Source organism: Oryctolagus cuniculus, chromosome 3 (assembly GCF_964237555.1).
Source record: "Oryctolagus cuniculus chromosome 3, mOryCun1.1, whole genome shotgun sequence".
Classification (NCBI taxonomy): Eukaryota; Metazoa; Chordata; class Mammalia; order Lagomorpha; family Leporidae; genus Oryctolagus; species Oryctolagus cuniculus.
In genome coordinates, this window is record NC_091434.1 from 128,089,015 (window position 1) to 128,112,535 (window position 23,521).

At 45.5% G+C, this 23,521-nt stretch overlaps 1 long non-coding RNA gene across 1 annotated transcript in view; it reads right to left on the bottom strand.

The window, feature by feature from the left end:
- LOC127491638 (uncharacterized) overlaps positions 1-23,308 on the bottom strand; it is a 28,488-nt gene extending 5,180 nt beyond the window's left edge. The window contains exons 1-2 of the long non-coding RNA XR_011387634.1: positions 22,056-23,308; positions 18,330-18,414 (exon numbers count right to left, since the gene is read on the bottom strand). This is a non-coding gene — a long non-coding RNA (uncharacterized lncRNA). The remainder of the gene's footprint in view (positions 1-18,329; positions 18,415-22,055) is intronic.
- Between the last annotated feature and the right edge of the window lie 213 nt (positions 23,309-23,521).

Sequence of the window (23,521 nt, forward strand, 5' to 3'; positions counted from 1 at the left end):
TTGGAGAAAGATACAGTTTCCACAAAAAAAAAAAAAAAAGCTAAACATAGATTATAACCCAGCTATCCCACTTCTGGATGTATATATCCAGGGTAAGTGATATTGGCATATGAAAGACATACCTGCAGTCCCATGTTTGTTGCAGTAGTGTTCACAATGGCCAATACACGGCATCAACCTAGATGTCTATCAGTGGATGACTGGATAAAGCAAATGTGGTATGTATGCATAACAATGGAATACTACTCTGCCAGAAGAAAGAGTACTATTCTGACATTTGCAGCAAAATGAATGGAAATGGAAATCCCCGTGTTACATGAAATAATCCACACACAGAACGACAAATATTGCATGTTCCCTCTACATACGGAAGTTAAAGATTATTTATAAAGGGACTGGCACTGTGGCATAGCGGGTAAAGCCACCACCTGAGTGCCAGCATCCCATATAGGCACCAGTTCGGGTCCCAGCTGCTCCACTTCTGATCCAACTGTCTGCTATGGCCTGGGAAAGCAGTAAAAGCACCACATGGGAGACCTGAAAGAAGCTCCTGGCTCCTGGCTTTGGATCAGTGCAGCCCTGGCCATTGTGGCCACTTGGGGGGTGAACCAGCGGATAGAGGACTCTCTCTCTCTCTCTCTCTCTCTCTCTCTCTGCCTCTGTGTAACTCCGCCTTTCAAATAAATAAATCTTTTTTTAAAAAATGATTATATAAAAAGCCTCACACGGATATCACCAGCTTCAGCAATTATCAATTCAAAGCCAATCAGACTTTTAAATAGTGATTATTAGAGGCTGAGAAAGGTGGAGAAAAGGGAAGATAATGGGTACCAAGATACAATAGGGTAGACAGAACACAACATAAAGTTTTGCAGCACAACGAGATGACAATGGCTCACAATGATGTATTTTGTCCTGTGTAATGAACAGAAATCGATGAACTGGAAGGCTCTAAGCACAAAAGAAAAAACAAGGAAATGAAAAGGCAGATTGTCTGGCATGTTCGGCTTAACCTATGTATAGATGTTGAAAAGCCATCTTGCACTGCTGAAAAATGTGTTACTTGTTAGCATTACATGTTACTCTGAAACTGAAAAATGCTATATGTTACTCCAAAATTGAAAAATAAGTTGTAAAAAGAGAAAAGGAGAATGAGTCTAATATTCAGTATTAGATTAACCATTATATAGGAGCCGGTGCTATGGCACAGCAGGTAAAGCCACTGCCAGCAGTGCCAGCATCCCGTATGGACACTGGTTCGAGTTCCAGCTGCTCCACTTCTGATCCAGCTCTCTGGTATGGCCTGGGAAAGCAGTAGAAGACAGCCCAAGTCCTTGGCCCCTGTGCCTGCTTGGGAGTCCCGGAAGAAGCTCCTGGCTCCTGGCTTCAGGTCGGCGCAGTTCCAGCCATTGCAGCCAATTGGGGAGTGAACCAGCAGATGGAAGACCTCTCTCTGCCTCTCCTCTCTCTGTGTAACTCTGACTTTCAATCAATAAATAAATTTTTAATAATAAATAAAAAGATAAATTAACCATTATATAAAGGTTTGTGTAACCTCACTCATCAATATCTCTTAAACATAAACAACTCAGTAAACATCTACCTCACAGAGATGCTCATGTGTAGTTACTTTGTGTATGCCACATTAGGACAAATCTCAAATACATAAATTATGGAAGTTTGCAAACATACACAAAGGAAAACAGCACAGCAGAGCTTCAGTAGCCTTCACTGGCTCCAGAAATTAGCAATTCAAAGCCTATCCTGTTTCATCTCTAACCCACTCATTTTTTCCCCTCACTAAACAGCTTTGCAGCAAATCCTTCATGATAGAAGAGCTTAGCCCCACAGAGGAAGTAGTTTTGGCCCAAGGAAATCTAACTGGAATCCAATCAACCCTTTGGATGGTCTGATTTTCTTTTTGGCAAGACTATTTCATAACTGCTGTTGAAAACTCACTGGGAGACCATGTCCAGCTGTTTCTCATTTCATGTTCTCAACACTACTGATGATCACTGCCTACATCCATTACTTCATTAAGGGTTGCAAAAGTAGTTTAATTTTATTGTTATTTCTGTATCTGTCAGCTTCTACAAGGAGAAACTTCCCCTTGGTGGCTCTGAGATGCAAGTAGCCTAACAAAGGCAGGATAAAGAATTCTTTCTTTTACTTGTCACCTTTCAGCCTTGCATAATCAGGTTCCTCTAGAGCTCAAAGGTTGCAAAGGAGGTTTCTTTTCAATAGCATCATGAACTGCTTATTCAAACATGTGCACTGTCTTGGGAATAGAGCAGTCATAATTCTCACCAATGGTCAAGTTGCCTCACACGTAACCAGCAAGAGCCTTGTTGAGATGACCCAGTGTTATTGGAGAGTTTCCTTGCATGGAAGAGAACACTTCGGACAGGTCTGTTTCTCACATTTGGTTCAATACCAGGGCAGAAATACTGGAGCCATTAAAAAAGAAAAAGTCTAGCATAAAATCATTCAGCATAAACAGAAACTTAGCCAGAGATACCAGAAACAAGTACAAAGGAAGTCACAGAACCCGTGATGAAGGCATGTGGCTTCACACAGGGCAAGCACCCACCTCCCACATAGCATCTGCTTGAGATATTTTTTGTCTTTATGGTGTTACTGGAAATTTGGGTAACTATGGAGTTAAGGACTTGAATATGCACCCTGAGGACCCTTAGGGAGAACCTTTTTACTCTAAGTTGAAATTATTTGACAACCTAAGTGTATGACTCATTAGCATACAAAAGCCTCTAAAGAGACAGGCTGACTCAATGGACATATAGGATGGCGTACACAGAACCTGTTCTGTAAGTAATTGCTAACTTCCTATCGTTTAGGCCTTCGAGGTAAAATTTTAGTTCTCTGAGCTGTGTCTTATCATCAGGGGTCCAAGCAGAAAACTGCCAGTATTTTTTTTCAGAAATGGATTGATAGCAATGACCACACATTAGCCCCCTTCCCTAGGGCATGCCTAGAAACAGGCCAGTCTATAAATGATTTAATGAGTATTTATTGTGCTCTGCCCAAGTTCTCAGCCCGAGATCCTCTGGAGATCCATGAGGAGAAATGGATCTGACACCAAAGAGCACACCACCCAGTTGGGGATAGAAGATAATAGATGGGAGGACACAGCAGCAAGAAAGACAAGGTTGGGCTGAAATCTGGAATTGTGTGGCCCTGCCCTTGAGTGCCCTAGTCTTCAGAGGAGGAAATATGGGACAGAGGCTGATAGCCCATGCAGGCTCCATGGAGAAGCAAACAAAAGCTAGGGATCTTTTTTCTTTCTTTCTTTCTTTCTTTCTTTCTTTCTTTCTTTCTTTCTTTCTTTCTTTCTTTCTTTCTTTTCTTTCTTTCTTTCTTTCTTTCCTTCTTTCTTCCTTTCTTTCTTTCTTTCTTTTTTCTTTCTTTCTTTCTTTCTTCCTTTCTTTCTTCCTTCCTTTCCTTCCTTCCTTCCTTCCTTCCTTCCTTCCTTCCTTCCTTCCTTCCTTCCTTCCTTCTTTTTTTCTTCTCAAGTGAGAAACACTTATTCTCCTGTAACCATATATTACAGGTGGAAAACACCAAAACCAAGAAAGCAAAATTCTCCTCCCAATCCTACAATGAAGAAGTAAACACTGTTAGTAGGTCAGCATTGGTGTAGGTGTCCACGGCAGACTGATGGATGCCCACCTAGCACCTTGGCCTTCCCTTCTAGCCTTGTTTTCACTGAAGCAAGGAAGAGATACCATAATAGCGACCCTCTTAACAGATTTTCAAGTGTACACTACAGATCGAAGTAAAGAACTAACTAAATCAGACCTCTAGAACTTACTCACCCTGAATGATTGAAGCTTAATACTCGCTGAATAACAATTTCCGCTCACAGACCCCAGCAACCAGGGGCAGCCACCCTTTGACTTGCTGTGGCCATGAAGTGACCTCTCCGGATACTGCATGTAAGTGGAATCATGTAGTGTCTGTCTTTTGTGTGACTGGCTCATTCCACTTAGCATAATATCCTCAGGTTCATCCATACTGTAGCACATCACAGGATTTCCTTCTGTTTTCAGACTCAGTAATGCCCCATCATTTGTGCATAACCTCTTGTTTTTATCCCTTCCTTCATCACTGGATACTAGGGTTATTTCTGCCTCATGGCTTTTGTGAATCACGCTACAATGAACATAGGAGTCCACATATGTCTTCAAGCATCCACGTTCATGGGCTGGTGTGTGGCACAGCAGGTTAAGCCACTATTTGCAAGGTCGGCATCCCACATGGGTGCCAGTTCAAGTCCTGGCTACTCCACTTCCAATCCAGCTCCTTGCTAATGTGCAAGAGAAAGCAGTGGAGAATGGCCCATGTGCTTGGACCCCTGCCATATACATGGGAGACTCAGATGAAGCTCCTGGATCCTGGCTTTGACCTGGCCCAGCCCAGGCTATTGCAGCCATTTTCAATGCTTTTGCATATACCCCCAGAAGGGGCATGGCTGGATTGTATAGTTCTGCTTTCAACTTTTTTAGGGACTGCCACAGTTTCCAACAGAAGCTGTTCCATTTTCATTCCCACTAATAGTACACAGGGATTCCAGTTTCTCCACTTTTTTATAAATATTTGCTATTTTCTGTTTGTTGTTTTATTTGAGAGGCAGTGAGAGACAGCATTAGACAGGAAGACAGATAGGTAGAGCACTCCCACCTGCTGCTTCACTCCCCAAAGGCTCACAATGCCAAGGGCAAGGTCAGGAAAAGCCAAGAGCAGGGAACTTGATATGGTTTGCCAAGTGGATGGCCAGGACTCAACCACTTGAGCCATCATGGCTGCCTCCCAGGGTCCACACTAGCAGGAAGCTGGAGTAGGAGTAGGAGCAAAGTACTAAACCCAGGTACTCTGATGTGGAATGCAGGCGTCTTCACCAGTCTTAACTTCTAGGCTAAATGCCCAGCCTTATTTGTTGTTTTGATAATGACCATCCTAAATAGGAGATGATACATTACTGTGGGATTTGTTTTAAATATTATCTTATTTATTTGAAAGACAGAGTTACAGAAAGAGGTAGAGACAGAGAGAGAGAGAGGTCTTCCATCCACTGGTTCACTCCCCAGATGGCAGTAACGGCTGGAGCTGAGCTGATCCGAAATCAGGAGACAGGAGCTTTTTCCAGGTCTCCCACGTGAGTGCAGGGGCCCAAGCACTTGGGCCATCCTCCGCTGCTTTCCCAGGTGCATTAGCAGGGAGCTGGATGGGAAGTGGAGCAGCCGGGACTCGAAGCGGCATCCATATGGGAAGCTGGTGCTGCAGGCCAGGGCTTTAACCCACGGTGCCACAGCATTGGCTCCAATCACTGTGGTTTAGATTTATTTGCATCTCCTGGATGATTAATGATGTCAAACATCTTTTCATATACTTACTGAGCATTTATATAGCTCCTCTGAAGAAATATTTATTCACGTCTTTTGCCTATTTTGCTTTTTGTTGTTATTGAGTAGTTTCAGTTCCTTGTCTATTTCCGATAGTAGCCCAGATGTATGAGCTGTGCAAGTATTTTCTCCCATTCCAGAGGTCGCCTTTTCACTCAGATTCTTTCCTTTACTGTGGAAAGTGCTCTTCACTGATGCGATCCCACTTGTATATTTTTGCTTTTGCTGCCTGTGCATTTGGTGTCATTTCTGAAACACCATTATCAAGACCAAGGTCAAGAAGCTTTTCCTATACATTTTCTTCTGGAATTTCCATACTTTCAGGTTCTAAATGAAAGTTTTTTACCCCATTTTAGTTAAAAGTATATTATAACGTATTACACTTCACTTTGTGATAGTGTAATTCACACTGCTCCAGTTCCATTCTTTGACATATGGATATCCAGTTTTCCCAACGTTGTTGAAGATATTCTTCCATCACTTTGTATTCTTGGAACTCTACTGAATGATCAATTGACTGAATATGTGTAGATTTTATTTCTGGGCTGTGTATCCTTCTCCATTGGTTTGTATTTCTGTCTTAATGCAAGCACTATATTGTTTTGATTACTGTAACTTCACAGTATGCTTATCAGGAAGTATGAGTTGGTTGGCCTTTTTCTTAAGACTTTTTTGGCTATTCAGTGCCCTTTGCAGTTCCATATGAATTTTTAAGATTGTTTTTTCTGTCTATAAGAATTCTCACTGGGGTTTTGAAGGGATTATGTTAAATCTATAGGCTGCTTTGGGCAGTGTGAACATGTCGACAATATTGTCTTCCAACCCTTGAACATCAGCCATCTTTCTATTTATCTGTGTCTTTGTTAACCTTTTTCTTTGGGCATTGGAACCCAACTGATTTCAGAGTTCTTCCCACAACCTCGTAGGGTTCACCTAGTAATTCCATTATCGCTTCTAGAGACTGGTTAGGCTTGGGTGTGTATTTCAACCCTGGTTAATCAATGTGAGAAAGCTGCTAGAGGCCTTAAGAAAACATTTCCCCTCTTGGTGAAAGTGAAGCATAAGAAGAAATGATTCTTCCCGACTTTGGACTTAGGTGAAAACAGGTTTGAGGAGGCTGCAGCTTCCTTACAGCTTTCAAAGAAAGATCAAGGAGCGTCTGAGCAGGAAACACAGAGCTGATATTCTTGAGCTGGCAAAGTAACCAACCTGGGAACAAACCAAGCCCAGGAGGACTGTTACACCACATAATAAACTTCTCTTAAGTCCAAGGCACCTTTGATTGGGTATCCTATTATTTATAGCAGCAAACATAAACTAAGCATCCAAGATTTCTATAAACATGATTAAGCCTAAGTGGGAATACACTACATTAGGAGCCCTGTGACTTGCTTTGATTCGTCAACCAACAGGTCACGGCATTTCTCCATGTCACAGCAAGAAGACTTACCTCATCCTTCTTTGTTCCATACATCTGAAATTTTGTGATAACGACACTAAAACCCACTGGTTTCCATTCCAGTTTTGGGGAAAGTGGAGTAAGCACACCATGTCATGAGAACTACACTGAGAGATGGACCAGCATTCATATCCCAGGAGGGCAAAGCAGCACACAGCTTTGAAAATGACCTTAAAATGAAACCACGCACCAGAGCCCTGGTCAACACTGACATCATAAACTCAACCAGGTTATTAGCTTACTAGAATAAGAATTTCAACATTGTGCTCCCATCACTTAAGTGAGATACCTGGGTGGAGTTCCTGCCTCCTAGTTATAGCCATGTGGGAAAAGAACCAGTGCATGGAAGATAGATCTCTCTCTCCCCCTCCATCTCTCTCTCTCCCTTTCTCTGCTGACTTATCTTTCAAATAAGGAAATAAATATTTTTTTTTTTTATTTTTGACAGGCAGAGTTAGTGAGAGAGACAGAGAGAGAGAGTTATAGACAGTGAGAGAGAGACAGAAAGATCTTCCTTCCAATGGTTCACTCTCCTAATGGCCGCCACCGCTGGCACTGAGCTGATCCGAAGCCAGGATCCAGGTGCTTCTCTTGGTCTCCCATGCGGGTGCAGGGCCCAAGCACTTGGGCCATCCTCCGCTGCCCTCCTGTGCCACAGCAGAGAGCTGGACTGGAAGAGGAGCAACTGGGACTAGAGCCCGTGGTGCCGGTGCTGCAGGTGGAGGATTAGCCAAGTGAGCCACGGCACTGGCCAGGAAATAAATATTTTTAAAAACAATCAATGAACTTAAAGGAAGGTAAGTAGAAATTGTCTAATCTGAACAACCTGGAGAAAAAAAAAAAAAAAGAACAAGGGGAAAAATGAGCACGGTCTATGAAACTGGTTTTTTGGCATTTTTCTATGGCATAATAAATACGAAAAGATCAGACATTCATGTTATCAAAGTCACAGCCAAACAAAAAGTGTGGTTCTAAAATATATGGTTGAATAAGTGTATTGGGAAAAAATGGTGGCTGAAAACTATAAATTTGGCAGCTGTGCAATTCAAAGGAAATCCACATCCACATTATCCTCAAACTTCTGAAAACTAAAGGCAAAAAAAAAAAAAAGATGAAAGCAGCCAGAGGAAAAAGATGTGTCAGGTTATGGAGAACAATTCAAGTGACTGAATTTCTCATCAGAACCCACAAAGGCCACAGGAGTGGAAAGCCATTTTTAAGTGACAGAATAAAAGAAACTGTCGAGCCAGAATTCTACATACAGTAAAAATATCCTTCAGGAATGAAGGTGAAATGAGGACGCCTTCAGATGAAGAGAGACAAACAGAACTCACTGCCACCTTCTCCAAAAGAATTGCTGCAGGAAGTTCTCTAGACAGAAGGAGATTATTCCAGGAGTAAACTTAGAATACAGGAAAGGAAAGGCGAGACGAACGAGTAACTGGGTAAGCACAGTAGATGCACTTCCTTCTTGAGTCCTCTGAAATGTGTTTGTGGGTTGAAAGAAAAAAACTATATTATCTGATGGGTTTTCACTGGGAGGATGTGTAATGCATAACACAACTACAACACAAAAGAAGGTGTGAAAGGAGCTTTATGGGGCCAGCACTGCCACATAGCAGGTAAAGCTACCACCTGCAGTGCCAGAACCCCATATGGGCGCCAGTTCTAGTCCCAGCTGCTTCTCCTCTGATTCAGCTCTCCGCTGTGGCCTGGGAAAGTAGTAGAGGATGGCACAAGTCCTTGGGCCCCTGCACCCACATGGGAGCCTTGGAAGAAGCTCCTGGTTCCTGGCTTCGGATCGGCACAACTCCAGCCATTGAGGCTACCTGGAGAGTGAACCTGTGGATGGAGGACCTCTCTCTCTCTCTGTAACTCTGCCTTTCAAATAAATAAAAGAATCTTTAAAAAAAAAAAAAGGAGGAATATGGGAGTAAGATTAGTAATTCTAGTTGAAGTGATAATACATCAGTTCTAAAAAAAAATGAGAAGTATGCATGTTGTAATCCCTGGAGAAAACAATAAAATTTTAGTTACTGCCTTATTTTTTTAGATGTATGTATTATGGGAGTTGGAGTCCCTAGCTTGCTAAACGCTGGTTTCATTTCTGTACTCTGGCTTGCTTGCTTGCCTGCTGCAACACCATGACAGGCCTCATCCTGGACCAGGAAGGAGGCAGGCAGGGTCCTTGAGAACAAAGAGAGTAAGTTCTCCTGGAATTTATGACCTTTTGCTCCCCACCAGCTCCCCTGGAATTTATGGCCCAATGCTTCCTGCCAGTTCCTCCCTGTGCTGTCTCCTTTGTGTGGCCTTCCCACCACATAACTTACAGCCAATAAACCAATAAACGTGCTAGGTCCTAATACCTTGCCATATAGAGAATAAGAAGGTAACCTACATAGGAGATGACATACATCCTTGTAAATGTGAGGCTATAAAGACCTCTCTTATGCAAATAAGGGGGCCTTTTGCCTGTGCACTGCTAAAGGGCTGTGTGCGGGTAGGGGGTCCCAGTCGGCTGGTAACAAATAAACCTCTGCTTTTACACCCACAACTGTGCCTTGTGCATTGATTGGGAAATTCAGACACAACAGTATCAAAAATTCCAGATAGCTCAAAAGAAGTCAGAAAAGGGGAGAAAGAAGAATAAAAAAAAGGGGGAAGGTAGCAAAAAGCAAATTATAAAATGATGGAACTACATCCAAACACACCAAGATTTTCATTGAATGTAAATGATGTCGGCCCAGAGGGTAGCAAGCTTTCTCTGCAAAAGACTACACAGTAGCTATTTGGGGATCCTCAGTCAGCTCTGCTGTTGTAGCAGCAAAGCAGCCACAAACCTCACAGGCGTAGCCACGTTTGGTCTACATGTATGCCACAATTCTCCAAATATTTTTCTAAATACGGGAAATAAAAGAGATGCTCAGGGCTGACGATGTGGCATAGCGGGTTACGCCGCCACCTGCAGTGCTAGCATCCCATTTGGGTGCCAGTTCAAGTCCTGACTGTTCCATTTCCAATCCAGCTCTCTGCTATGGCCTGAGAAAGCAGTAGAGCATGGCCCAAGTCCTTGGGCCCCTGAACACACATGGAAGATCCAGAAAAGGCTCCTGACTCCTGGCTTCGGATCAGCACAGCTCTGGCCTTGGTGGCCATCTGGAGAGTGAACCAGCAGATGGAAGACCTGTCTCTCTCTTTCTCTCTGCCTCTCTGTAACTCTGCCTTTTAAATAAATGAATAGATCTTAAAAAAAAAAAAAAAAAAAAAAAAAAAAAAGATGCTCAGTGGGGCCAGGGCTGTGGCATAGTGGGTTAAAACTCTACCTACAGCACCTGCATCCTATATGGGCATTGTTTCAAGATCTGGCTGCTACACTTCTGATCCAGCTCTCTGTTAATGTGCCTGGGAAAACAGTGGAGATGCCCCAAGTCCTTGGGCCCCTGCACCCAAGTGGGGGACCCAGAAGAAGCTCCTGGCTCCTGGCTTCGGACTGGACCAGCTCCAGCCATTGCCGCCATTTGGGAAGTGAATCAGCAGATGGAAGACTTCTCTCTCCTCTGCCTCTGCCTCTCCATCTCTATAACTCTGCCTTTCAGATAAATAAATAATTTTTAAAAAAGAGAGATGCTCAGGAGGCATTTTTTAAGATTTATTTTGTTTCTTTGAAAGGCAGAGTTACAGAGAAGAAGATGCAGAGAGAGAGAGAGAGAGAGAGAGGTCTTCCATCCGCTGGTTCATTCCCCATATAACTGCCACAGCTGGAGCTTGTGCTGATCTGAAGCCAGGAGTCAGGAGCTTTTTCTGGGTCTTCCTCATGGGTGCAGGGGCCCAGGGACATGGGCCATCTCCTACTGCTTTCCCAGGCCATAGCAGAGAGCTGGATTGGAAGTGGAGCAGCTGGGACTCGAACCAACTACAGGTGGTAGCTTTACTCACTATGCCACAGCACCGGCCAACATACTTTTTTTTTTCTTTAGTAAATATAAATTTTTAAAGTACAGTTAATGGATTACAATGGCTTCCCCCGCCCCATAATTTCCCTCCCACTCACACCCCTCCCATCTCCCACTCCCTCTCCCCTTCCATTCACATCAAGATTCATTTTCAATTCTCTTTATATACAGAAGATCAATTCAGTATATATTAAGTAAAGATTTCATCAGTTTGCACCCACACAGAAACACAAAGTGTAAAATACTGTTTCAGTACTAGTTATAGCATTACTTCACATTGAACAACACATTAAGGACAGATCCCACATGAGAAGTAAGTACACAGTGACTCCTGTTGTTGACTTAACAATTTGACACTCTTGTTTATGGCATCAGTAATCTCCCTAGGCTCTAGTCATGAGTTGCCAAGGCTATGGAAGCCTTTTGAGTTCGCCAACTTCGATCTTATTCAGACAGGGTCACAGTCAAAGTGGAAGTTCTCTCCTCCCTTCAGAGAAAGGTACCTCCTTCTTTGATGGCCCCGTTCTTTCCACTGGGATCTCACTCGCAGAGATCTTCCATTTAGGTCTTCTTTTTTTTTCCCCAGGGTGTCTTGGCTTTCCATGCCTAAAATACTCTCATGGGCTCTTCAGCCATATCCAAATGCCTTAAGGGCTGATTCTGAGGCCAGAGTGCTATTTAGGACATCTGCCATTCTATGAGTCAACATCCTTTTTTTAATGATGAAACTATGTGCTGTCTTTAATAAATTAATTTCAAATTATAAAAACTGGATTTATTCTGGATATTAAGCATTTGTTGGATCAATAATTTGAAAATATTTTCTTTCATATTTCTTTTCATTCTGTTGATTGTTTCTTTGGCTGTGCAGAAATCTCTTAGTTTAATATAACCTCATTTGTTTTGCTTTTGTTATTCATGCTTTGGCATTTTATCCAAGATAGGCATGCATTTATCAATGTCTTACAGCATTTCCAGTAAGTTTTCTTCTATTATTTTCTTAATTTGAAATTTTATGTTAAGTTCTTTGACTCATTTTTTTTAATTTTATTTATTTATTTATTTCAGAGGCAGAGTTACAGAAAGAGAGAGGAAAAGACAGAAAGGCCTTCTATCCACTGGTTCACTCACCAAATGGCCTCAATGGCCAAAGCTGGGCCCATCCAAAGCCAGGAGCCAGAAGCTGTTTCTGGGTCTTGCATGTGTGCAGAGGCCCAAGCACTTGGGCCATCTTCCACTGCTTTCCCAGGCCATAGCAGAGAGCTGGATCAGATGAAGAGCAGCCAAGACATGAACTGGGGCCCATTTGGTATGCTGGTGCCTCAAGCAGAGGCTAAGCTTACTATGCTACAGGGTCGGCCCCTCTCCAATTCATTTTTAAGTTGACTTTTGTAGAGGACAAGAGGAAGGTAATCATGTTTCAATCTTCCACATCATTTGTTGAAGAAAGTGTCTTTCCTCCAATGTGTATTTTTGGTGTCTTTGTAGAGAATCAGTTGACTAGTGATGAAAGGATTCATTTCTAGGATCTCTGTTCTTTTCCATTGTCTATGTGTCTGGTTGGTTTTTTTGTTTTGTTTTGCCAGTACCATGTTTTTTGGGTTACAATAGCTCTGTAACATGTCTTGAAAGATATTATGATTCCTTGAACTTTGTTTGTTTTTTTCAGGATTGCTTTGTCTATTCATGGTCTTTCACATATCCTATGAATTTTAGAATGTTTTTTTCCTAGCTATATAAAAATGCCATTGATATTTTGATGTAGATTGTATTTAATTTGTAAATAACTTTAGGTAAAATGGATGATATTCCAATTCATGAACATGGAAGTTCATTCCATTTTTTATGTGTCTTCTTCAATTTCTTTTCTTGGTATTTTCTAATTTTCATCATAAAGGGCATTCACATCCTTAGCAAAAATTATTACAAGCTATTTCTTTCTCCTTTGGGGGATGTAGCTATTGTGAGTGGGATTGTCCTTATAATTTCTTTTTCAGTGAGTTTATTATGGGTTTATAAAAATACTACTGATTTTTGGGTATTCATTTTACATCCTGCTACTTTTCTGAATTCAGTTATCAGTTCAAATAGTTTGTTGGTGGAGTCTTACGTTTTTTCCATACATAGAATTATCATATGTGTAAAGGGGAGTGATTTGACATCCTCTTTTCATATTTGTGTGCTTCTATTTCTTTTCTTGCCTAATCACTCTTGCTAAGATTTCCAGTACTATACTGAACAAGAACAGTGAAAGTAGACATCATTTTTTAGTTCCAGATCTTATGGGAAATGCTTTCAACTTTTTTCCTATTTAATAGGTTGTTGGCTGTGAGTTTGTCATATATAGTCTTTAACATGTTGAGGGGTATGATTCTGCTATACTTGATTAACTCAATCTTTTTATCATGAATCTATGTTGAATTTTATTGAATGCTTCTTTTGCACCTATGGAGATAATCATAAAGTTTTATCCTTCACTTACTTGATGAGATCTACTTATTGATTGCATTTGTTCAACCATCCCTGCATCCCCGGGATAAATCCTACTTTATTGTAGTGAATGATCTTTCTGAAGTGCTACAGGATTCAGTTTGCTCATTTTTGCTGAGTTTTTTCATCTATATACACCAGGGATTGGCCTATAGCTTTTTTGTTGTGTCCTTGCCTTGTTTTCGTATCAAGGTGATGCTGGTCTCATAGAACGAGTCTAGAAGAGTTACCTCCCTTAAATTTTTTTGAGGTTTTAGGACTGGCACAAGCTCTTCCTGATAAGTTTGAAGACTTTTATTACTGATTCAATCTCAATCATTATTGCTCTGTTTGTGTTTTCTGTGCTCATGGTTCAATTTTAGTAGGTTCCATGTGTCCAGAACCTTAGGCATTTCTCCTAGGTTCTCTAATATGTTGTCATAATAGTTGACCATTAATAGTCCCTAATATTCCTTTGTATTTCTGTGGTACTAGTTATCTCTTTTTCATCTCTCATTATTTAAATATTTTTTTCTTGGCTAGTCTACCTGAAATTTGTTGATTTCATTTCTCTTTTCACAAAACCAGCTCTTCATTTCACTGGTCTTTTTTTAGGGATGGTAGTCTCTATTTCACTTATTTCAGCCCCAATCTTTATTATTTCTCTCCTTCTACTACCTGAAAGGTTTGATTTAGTATTGCTTTGCTAAGTCTTTGAGATGCATAATCAGCTTGCGTGGATATCCTTCTGGCGTCTTGAGCATTTCTTGTGTGTTTCCTTACAACTGGTACATCTTTGTGTCTGTTTTAAGGATTTGCCCATTTTCTGTGTTTTTTTTGGTTGTTGTTGTTGTTATCTCATTTTTTTAAGATTTAGAGATACAGAGAAAGACAGGGAGAGACAGGGAGAAAGGTTTTCCACCCGCTGATTCACTCCTTGAATGGCCATAACAGCCGGAGCTGGGCTGATCTGAAACCTGGAGCCAGGAGCATCTTCCAGGTCTCTCACTTGGATACAGGGGCCCAAGCACCTGGACTGTCTTCTACTGGTTTCATTTGCCATTAGCAGAGAGCTCAAGAAGAAGAAGAGCAGCTGGGACACAAACCAACACCCATATGGGATGCCAGCACCACAGGTGAGGGCTTAACTGCTGTGCCACTCTCCAATCTTGAGAGTTCTTTATATATTCTGGATTTCTGGATATAAGGGGTTTTTTTTAATCAGATGTTTGCTTTACAAATACTTTCTCCCAGTCTTTGGTTTATTTTTTTTTTCTCAATGATGTCTTTCAAAAAATAGAAATTTTAAATTTTGATGCAGTCCAATTTATCAATCTCTTCCCTATGAGTTGTGCTTTTAGTGTCAGATCTCGGAATTCTTTGTGTAATCCTAGATAATAAACACTCTCCTGCTGTAATTTCTTTTAAAAGTTTTATACCTCAGGTTCATGGTTAATAGTCCATTTTCAGTTAATTTTCGTGTAGCATGTGAGGTTCAAGTCAAAGTCCATTTCTTTGCATATGAATGTCCAATTGTTCCAACATTATTTGTTGGGAAAAATTATCTTTTCTACAATGAAGTGTCTCCTAAGTCCGTTTTCCACAACCAAGAGAATCTGTTTCTGAACTATTGTGTTCCATTGATCCATATGGCTAGTCTTCATCAATGCCACACTGTCTGAATTACTGTAGCATTATAAAGGGGTCTTAAATTTAGAGTGTTTGAATTCTGGGGCCAGCGCTGTGGTGCAGCAGGTTAAAGCCCTGGCCTGCAGTGCCAACATCTCATATGGGCACCAGTTAAACTCCTGGTTGCTCCACTTCCAATCCAGCTCTCTGTTGTGGCCTGGGAAAATAGTAGAGTATGGCCCAAGTCCTTGGGCCCCTGCACTCATGTGGAAGACCTGGAGGAAGAGGCTGGCTCCTGGCTTTGGATCAGCTCAACTCCAGCTGTTGTTCTAAAACTTTGCTCCTTTTCAAATTTGTTCTGATTATTCTTGTTTCCTTTCCTTTCACATAAAGTTTAGAATCATCTTAGTACTAGAAAATATTGGGCTTAAATTTTTATAGGAATTGCATGAAATCTTAATTAATGAAAGGATTAGCAAACTGTGTCTCCACCACGCCATGCAGTACTACTGAGCAAGATAAAGGAACAGGATACTGATGCACTCCAGAGCACGGATGAACACCAGATGCACTACGCTCAGTAAATGAAGCCAGGCCCCAGAGTTTATGTGACCGCAGGATTCCATTTATATGACATCTTTGCAATGGATGAATGTCCCCTCCCTGATGATGATCACACGATCACACACTTTTCAAAATCCCCAGAATAACACACTAGAAAAGGTGACTTTTACAGTTCTGAAAATGGAAATCACTGGGTTGGGGAGGATGGAAGGGGGGGTCTGGCACTGCTTAGAATCCCTTTGGCTTCCTTCACCAAGCATGGGCTGAGTTCCCATGCCCCGGGAGTGTGACTTCCCCTGGCTCTCTCTCAGCACCCACCACAGCACCACCACCCTCCACCCCCCAAGAGCCCACGGACCGTGGGGCTTCCAGAGCTGCCAGGTTCGCAACTGCCTTGTCCTCCTGGCCAAAAGCCTCTCACTCAGCCTCCAGGGGAGCGTCTCACAAATCCAGCAGGAGACAAGGCACAGTTATCCTTTGGGTGGGGGAACAATGTGGCGATCCCTGGTTGGAGCCAGCATGAATCCAAGAATGCATAGAGTTTCCCCTTGGCAAAGCCCTGTGGCTGGGCCCCCAGACGCATACTGCTAGTGTGACTTCAGGTTACGCCCACCCTCATCCGCCTGCCTCCCTTCCTGCTCTCCGCAAAACCTCCTAAAAGCCTCTCGGACTCCCACTGGCAGGGAGGCCTGTGTTTTCTCTCACACAGAGTAATTTCTGCCCAGGGATCTTCCTGCCACCATTTGTCAAGCAAATTAGTTTGCCAGAGCAAATTAAAAGTCGCTGCTAAAAGCACGACACAGCGCGGCTGTAGAGTCCTTGCTCTCATCAACCTCAGCCCACATCCTGCAGTTTCCTCAAGGCGGCCACCTTCGGAGCCTGGGACACTTGCGGGCTTGCCCTGAGCTGCTGACCCGTGCAAATGCTTCAAGAACTGGATGCACCTGCTGAGTACCCGTCCCCAGAGTGACTGTGGCTGAAGTGGTGATGAGAACAGTTAGCTCTTCTGATAGGACAGGGGTGGGGTGCAGACTACTTGGCTCAGGGACACGCTGCAGGTGCCAGCCCCTCTGCACATGAGGAAGATTTACAAAGCCATTGTACACACAGGGCTGTGACACCAGATGTCTCCCATCTGGGTGACAGGGAACACAGCCCCCTTAACCCCGTGTGGGAAGCTGAGCATCTTCACCAAAACCCTGCAGAATCCCGAGGGGCCCGCACCTGCGGTGTCCCCAGAAGCATTAGGACTTCCTCACACCTAGGCTGCATCAGCCTGAACAGATGGGAGGTGAGCTTTGTCCCAGCTCTGTGTCTCTCTCAAAGACACCTCGTCCCCAGGAGGGGCTGAGGGCCAGATGTCAGAATACTACAGGCCCTTCCCTAGCCCAAGCCCAGCAAGGGCTGGGGAGCTCAGGCCCACTCTTCCTGCCCCTACTCCGTGCCCTTCACGGGTCCAAGGCCACATGCTTTCCATGAGTGCCCAAGCAGGTGCACCCATTCCTTTAATGTCCCAGTCCATCCCTACCAGCCCAGCCCAGTCTCTCACCTGTTGCTCGCACATCCTGCCATACCCACCTCCTTCTCTGACTGTGAGGGTCCCCAACCCCTTCCTCTCCCACAGGGTGACAGGACTCCAGACTTCAAGTATCACCTCCTCTCCTTGAGTTATGTGGCCTACCCAGAGTTCTCTGCTCACTTGTCCTCTTCTGAGAGCCAAAAATCAAAGCTAATAGTCAAGCTGCGGGCCGGCACCGCAGCTCAATAGGCTAATCCTCTGCCTGCGGTGCCGGCACACTGGGTTCTAGTCCCAGTAGGGGCGCCAGATTCTCTCCCAGTGCTCCTCTTCCAGTCCAGCTCTCTGCTGTGGCCCAGGAGTGCAGTGCAGGATGGCCCAAGTCCTTGGGCCCTGCACCCGCATGGGAGACCAGGAGAAGCACCTGGCTCCTGGCTTTGGATCAGCGCAGTGGGCCAGCCGCAGCACACCGGCCGCAGCAGCCATTAGGGGGTGAACCAACGGAAGGAAGACCTTTCTCTCTGTCTCTCTCTCCCTCTCACTGTCCACTCTGCCTATTAACAAAAAAAAAAAAAAAAAAGTCAAGCTGCAAGGAACTTCTGCGGGGGCTGAGTGCGAAGCCGACTGCTCCTGGGGGAGGGGGCATACTTGCAAACCCTGCAAACTGAACAGTATCCTAGGGAGCCCACCAACAGGGCGGCCTTTCAAAGCTGTGAACCTGGGAGGCCCTTCTTTCCTTCCTACCTGTGGGGGAAACCGTCCTACTAGACTGACTTGGTTCGCTCTAGGTGCTTTACTGCCACCTGCTGGACACTTCTTGTAATACACACACCTGTCAAGGGAGTGGCCCCTGCTTCGATGTGGAGCTATGGTACCCTGCTTGCCCAGCAGGACAGAGCCACAGCCTGTCCTCATCTAAAGCCCAGGCCCCGGAGCCCTTGCACACAGCACAGCACCTGAGCACTGGCACGGCAAACCCCATGTGCCTTCACCTGTGGCCCACCCTTGCTAAATCACCAATAACCAGGCAGCCAGGTGCAGGGAGAATCTCATGCTATACCCAGCCTTTGCAACAAAGCATCCTGGACAAGTGAGTTTGTTATTAGATTAGTGCTTGAAACATGCAGTGCTGCCATGCCCCGGAGAGCAGTCAGACCAAAGGCCATGGATTAATCCCATTTTTAGGGTCTCTGTTCTGATGCTGTGACACCTGGGGCCTTGCCAACCAGGGGGCACAGCCCCTGCCAGGGTGAACCAGTTCCTAGAGACAGTCCTGCACTTTCACATGCACACCGGCACACCCCCACCACCTCACTTACCAGTGTGCACACTCTCAGCCACTCTCCGTTGCCCAAGGTGCCCAGGGACAGGCACCAGACCCGAGGAAAGCCCTTGCCCCAGAACCTGTTAAATATAAGCAAAACAGCCAATCCATGTTTACTGAGATGGCCATCTGGGCCGCCAGCTGTACTCTCTTCATTATTTCTCTTCCCTAAACTTTGCTATCATGCTTACCACTACTCTGGCTCACATCTGAATTTTTTCTTGTGCAAAGACAAGAACCCCAAGCAACCAATCCCCGGCAACAGTCAGTGGAACCACAAGGCCCCATTCCTAGCACCTGGTGTCTCTCACCAGAGTTTCCTCTCCTCCTCATCATCGTGAAGCCAAAAAAAATGTGTCCCAACAATCATACAAAGCAGTTTTCAATGTTTAGATATATTCGAAGAAAAATGTTTTCTTTCTCTACTATTCAAACGCAAGTAAATCTATATGCACATCTTTTCAAATAGGGGACTTGGAAACGGAAATCTGGGCCATTTCCATTACCAAAACACAACAACACCCTATTCAGGTTAATGGTACTTGGTTCATACTTGTGTAACTCAAAAAAAAGGGGGTCAACTCCCAGCCCACCCCTGCTGCCCTGTTCCTTACTATGAAAACCATAGCCATAGGGGCCAGCTCTGTGGCACAGCAGGTTAATGCCCTGGCCTGGGGCGCCGGCATCCCATATGGGCATGGGTTCGAGATCCAGCTGTTCCACTTCCGATCCAGCTCTCTGCTGTGGCCTGGGAAAGCAGTGGAGGATGGCCCAAGTCCTTGGGTTCCTGCATCCACATGGGAGACCTGGAGGAGGCTCCTGGCTCCTGACTTCAGATCAGCACAGCTCCAGCCATGTGGCCAATTGGGAAGTGGACCATCAGGTGGAAGAACTCTCTCTCTCTCTCTCTCTCTCTCTCTCTCTGCCTCTCCTCTCTCTGTGTAACTCTGACTTTCAAATAAAATAAATAAATCTTTTTAAAAAAAAAGAAAAGAAAAGAAAACCATAGCCATAGCCATAACTAAGCCTTAACTTACTCGCACTCCTCTGCCTCTTCCCTGACATGCACCCTCCTCTGGGGAACTGTGAGTAGCAAACTCTTTCCAGTGGCAGTCCTCTCCTGACCCGCTGGGCTTTCTGTACTACAAAGTTTCTATTAATCACTGTGCTTTCAAAGAGATCGTTAAAAAAAATAAAGGAGTCCCTCATTGGCATGTTAAATGCCTGTATCCAAAGGTGTGATCCAGCTTCCTGGCTCTGGCTCCCAGCAGCCTCTGTTCCCCACCCCAGCCTGTAACCCACTGCCCTCAGAGCATATCCAGGAGCTGTGCACCCTCCCTGAGCTGCATCGCTTGCTGTGGCCTGATCTCATTTCTACTCCGGTTATGGCCTGCACTGTCTGCCTAGCGTGTGTTGCAAGAACATATGAAACAAAAATCTCTCATCACTTAAAAGACACCTTCTCACAAGTGAGAGAGGGCAAGAGCTCTGGGGTCCAGCCATCTGCACTCCAACCCAGACCTCTGTGCAGCTGAGTAGCACTGAGCAGGTGTCTTAAGCTCCCTGTGTCTCAGCTTCCTCATGTGTAAAGTAGGACAATGACAATAAACCTTATTTAAGGGAGGGGCACTGTCCCAGCAGTTAAGATGCCACTTGGGATGCCCATATACCAAATCAGAGTGCCTGGGTTCAAGCATCAGCTCTGCTCCCAACCTCAGCTTCCTGCTTACATGCACCTGGGAGGAACCAGGTGAGGGCTCAAATATCTGGGTCTTTACTGCCCACATGAGATCTAGACTGGGTGAGTGAGTTCCTGGCTCCTGGCTTTGGCCTGGCCCAGCCCTGTCCATTGCAGGCCTTTGGAGAATAAAACAGCAGTGGGATATCCTTCTCCCTGTCTCTCGCTCACTCTACCTCTCTCTCTCCCTCTGCCTCCCTCCCCACTTCTGAATAAATGAAAAATATTTTTAGGAGTTCACTTAGGAGGGTTCAATAGGTTAATGTGTGTGTAGTGCTGAAAGCAGTACCTGGCTCTGAGTAAGTACCAGCTATAATCAATTCAACCTTTTAAGGATGTGCAAAGTGAAGAGAGAGAGAACCATTCATTCTGATGTCGAGAGGATGAGATGTTGTAAGTCAGACCAAGTACACAGCGCAATGAATGCTAGCTACTGTCTTCATCAGCACCTCCCTCTCTGGGACCAGTTGGAGCCAATCTCTGAAGCTCTCCCACCTGCTCTGGTCTCTCCTTTCCACATACCCTGCACGATTCTCATCCGCCCCAGGGGCAGATCGTTTTCCAGATATACCACATGGAGGGGCCGGCACTGTGGATCATTTGGTTAATCATCCGCCTGCAGCGCTGGCATCCCATATGGGCACCAGGTTCTAGTCCCGGTTGCTCCTCTTCCAGTCCAGCTCTTTGCTGTGGCCTGGGAAGGCAGTGGAGGATGGCCCAAGTGCTTGGGCCCCTGCACCCACATGGGAGACCAGGAGAAGCACCTGGCTCCTGGCTTCGGATCAGCGCAGCGTGCCGGCCGTAGTGGCCATTTGGGGGGTGAACCAACCGAAGGAAGACCTTTCTCTCTCTCTCTCTCTAATTCTGCCTGTCCAAAAAAAAAAAAAAAAGTTCATGGAAAATGATATTAAAAGATAAGTTTTTTACAGTTTTTTTTTTTTTTTTTGACAGGCAGAGTTAGACAGTGAGAGAGAGAGAGACAGAGAGAAAGGTCTTCCTTTTCCGTTGGTTCACCCCCTAAATGGCCGCCACGGCCAGCGCCCTATGCTGATCTGAAGCCAGGAGCCAGGTGTTTCCTCCTGGTCTCCCATGCGGGTGCAGGGACCCAAGCACTTGGGCTATCCTCTGCTGCCCTCCCAGGCCACAGCAGAGAGCTGGACTGGAAGAGGAGTAACTGGGACAGAATCCGGCGCCCCAACCGAGATTAGAACCCGGGGTGCCAGCACCACAGGCAGAGGATTAGCCAAGTGAGCCGTGGTGCAGCCAAGTTTTTTACAGTTTTAAAGAAGGTACATATATGAAATGAATTTCAAAACTTTTTGCTCCAAAATAAACTTATGCCTTATTATATGAACTTTTTGGTGCTTTGTTTAGTTTTTCAAGATTTGTTGATTTATTTATTTGAAAGGCAGTTACAGAGGGTAAGAAGTGTCTTCCATCCTCTGGTTCACTCCTCAAATGGCCACTATGGCCAGTCCAAGTCAGACAAAAGCCAGGATCCAGGAGCTTCACTCAGGTCTCCCACATGGGAGGCAGGGGCCCAAGCACTCAGGCCATCTTCCACTGCCTTCCCAGGTGCATTTAGCAGGGAGCTGGATAAGAAGCAGAGCAACAGGGACTCTAACCAGTACTAATAAGGGATGCTGGCATCGCAGGCAGCAGCTTAACCCACTGCACCACAACACAGGCCCCTCCATTAACTTTTTGAAGTCTCCTCCTATTTGAGTCTTGGATTTCAGTGAACACCACATCGGGGATATGAGACACAAGGGAAAACTACCCAAGACGCAAGCCCAGGTGTATCCTAAGAGTCACACACAGGTGCCATGCACATCACAAACACCAGTTAAAACCACACAGCGTGTTTGTTAGGGTTGGCCAACACAGCGTCTGCCTCGGCAATGAGTGTGAATATTCTCAGACACTGTCCAGCTTGCTGCTGCCCACTGCTCCCAAGATCTCTCATCCACGCATGCATCCTACCTGTCTGGCCACTGCAGCCTCAGTGTTTGCAACCTCTGCGTGCTGCATCCAGTCCAAGAACACAAGGCCTATGTCCAGCAAGCTGGCTCTTCCCCATGCCTTCCTGTGTGCATTTCAGCATTAAAGTGACCCATTTTCCCAGGAGGTTCTGAGATGGGCTTAGGAGGGGCACAGGGAAACCTGGAGGCTTACCCTCTATTCATCACCTTCTGCAGGAAGGCATGGTGGCCAGCCCATGTTGGTTGCTGTGGAACAATAACAAGAGGAGGAGCTCAACCACAGGGCCTCATAGTACCTGGACATTCCCCAGAAGCCCCTGCTGAAGCAGCTCCTGGCTTGCAGCTCGCAGCTCTTGCAGAACCCAAAGCCTGAGGCTGCTGAGAGCCGGCACAGCCTGGCGCTGGCTCAGATCCATGGGGGCTCCGTGCCCAGGAGCATCCAGGCATTAGCGAGTCCTCAGACGTGACCTCACAGATCATATCTATAGGGGTTGGAGGCGGAATGAGGAGCTTCAGGACACACAGGGACATTTCTGAGCAGAATTTCTCCACCCCTGAGCTGAGAGTGTAATGAGAGGGAAGGAAGACAGGTGGGCGTCTGGTCCCGGCCTCAGCTCACTCTGCCAGGAGCATAGGGGTGCCCCTGTGACTCACTTCCCTCAGCCTCCCGCAGCCTCCCCGAGGACTGGCCGCAGCAGGGTGCCGCGTAGGTCCCCAGGCCCTCATCTCACACCCGCTCAGCACCACACCTGGGCCAGCACCCACAGCTGTTTCTCACATGCTTCCTCACGATCCCGGTGCACAGATTTCAGAAACCCTGCACCGGGAAAGCAAACAGCACTCAGGAAGGCTGCTTTTTTTTTAACATTGAAAAAGAGTTGTGCACATTTTCACATGAACACCACTGAGCCCCTCCCCTGCCCCAAGATTGCAGAAACTGTCTACCCCTGATGCCTTGCCCGGCGTTCTGAACAAGAGATTCAGATGGAGACGATACAGCCACCGTCCCAGGGCAGTCCACGGCGCGCTTCAGACAATAGACGAGAGGCAGAGGATTCAAGCTCAGGGGGTCTTTGCTCAAGGGTGCCACCATTCTGCTGGGGGCGGGTGAGGCAAGGCTCCCTGGAGGTAATCCTCGGATGGGAAATGGACATCTCTGAAACCAGGTGTCACAGGACCTGCTGCTACGGAGGGACAGCTGGTCGACCCCTGAGTCCACTGTGGCCACCTGTCTGCCAGTGAGCGCACAGTGGCTGGGGAAGCGGGCACTGGAAAGGCCTCCCTCTGTGCCGGTTCAGGCTGTGGATGTGAACAGCACTGATGTGTGCAGCACACAGTCGCCTCCCACTTGAAGGGCAAGCCACTTTGCAGGAAGAGTGTTAACCAAGGAAGCAACTGATCGACTTGGGCATGTGGGCAGCTCCCTGTGGCAGCCCATGTGGAGGGTGTGGTCAGAAGCAAAGACAA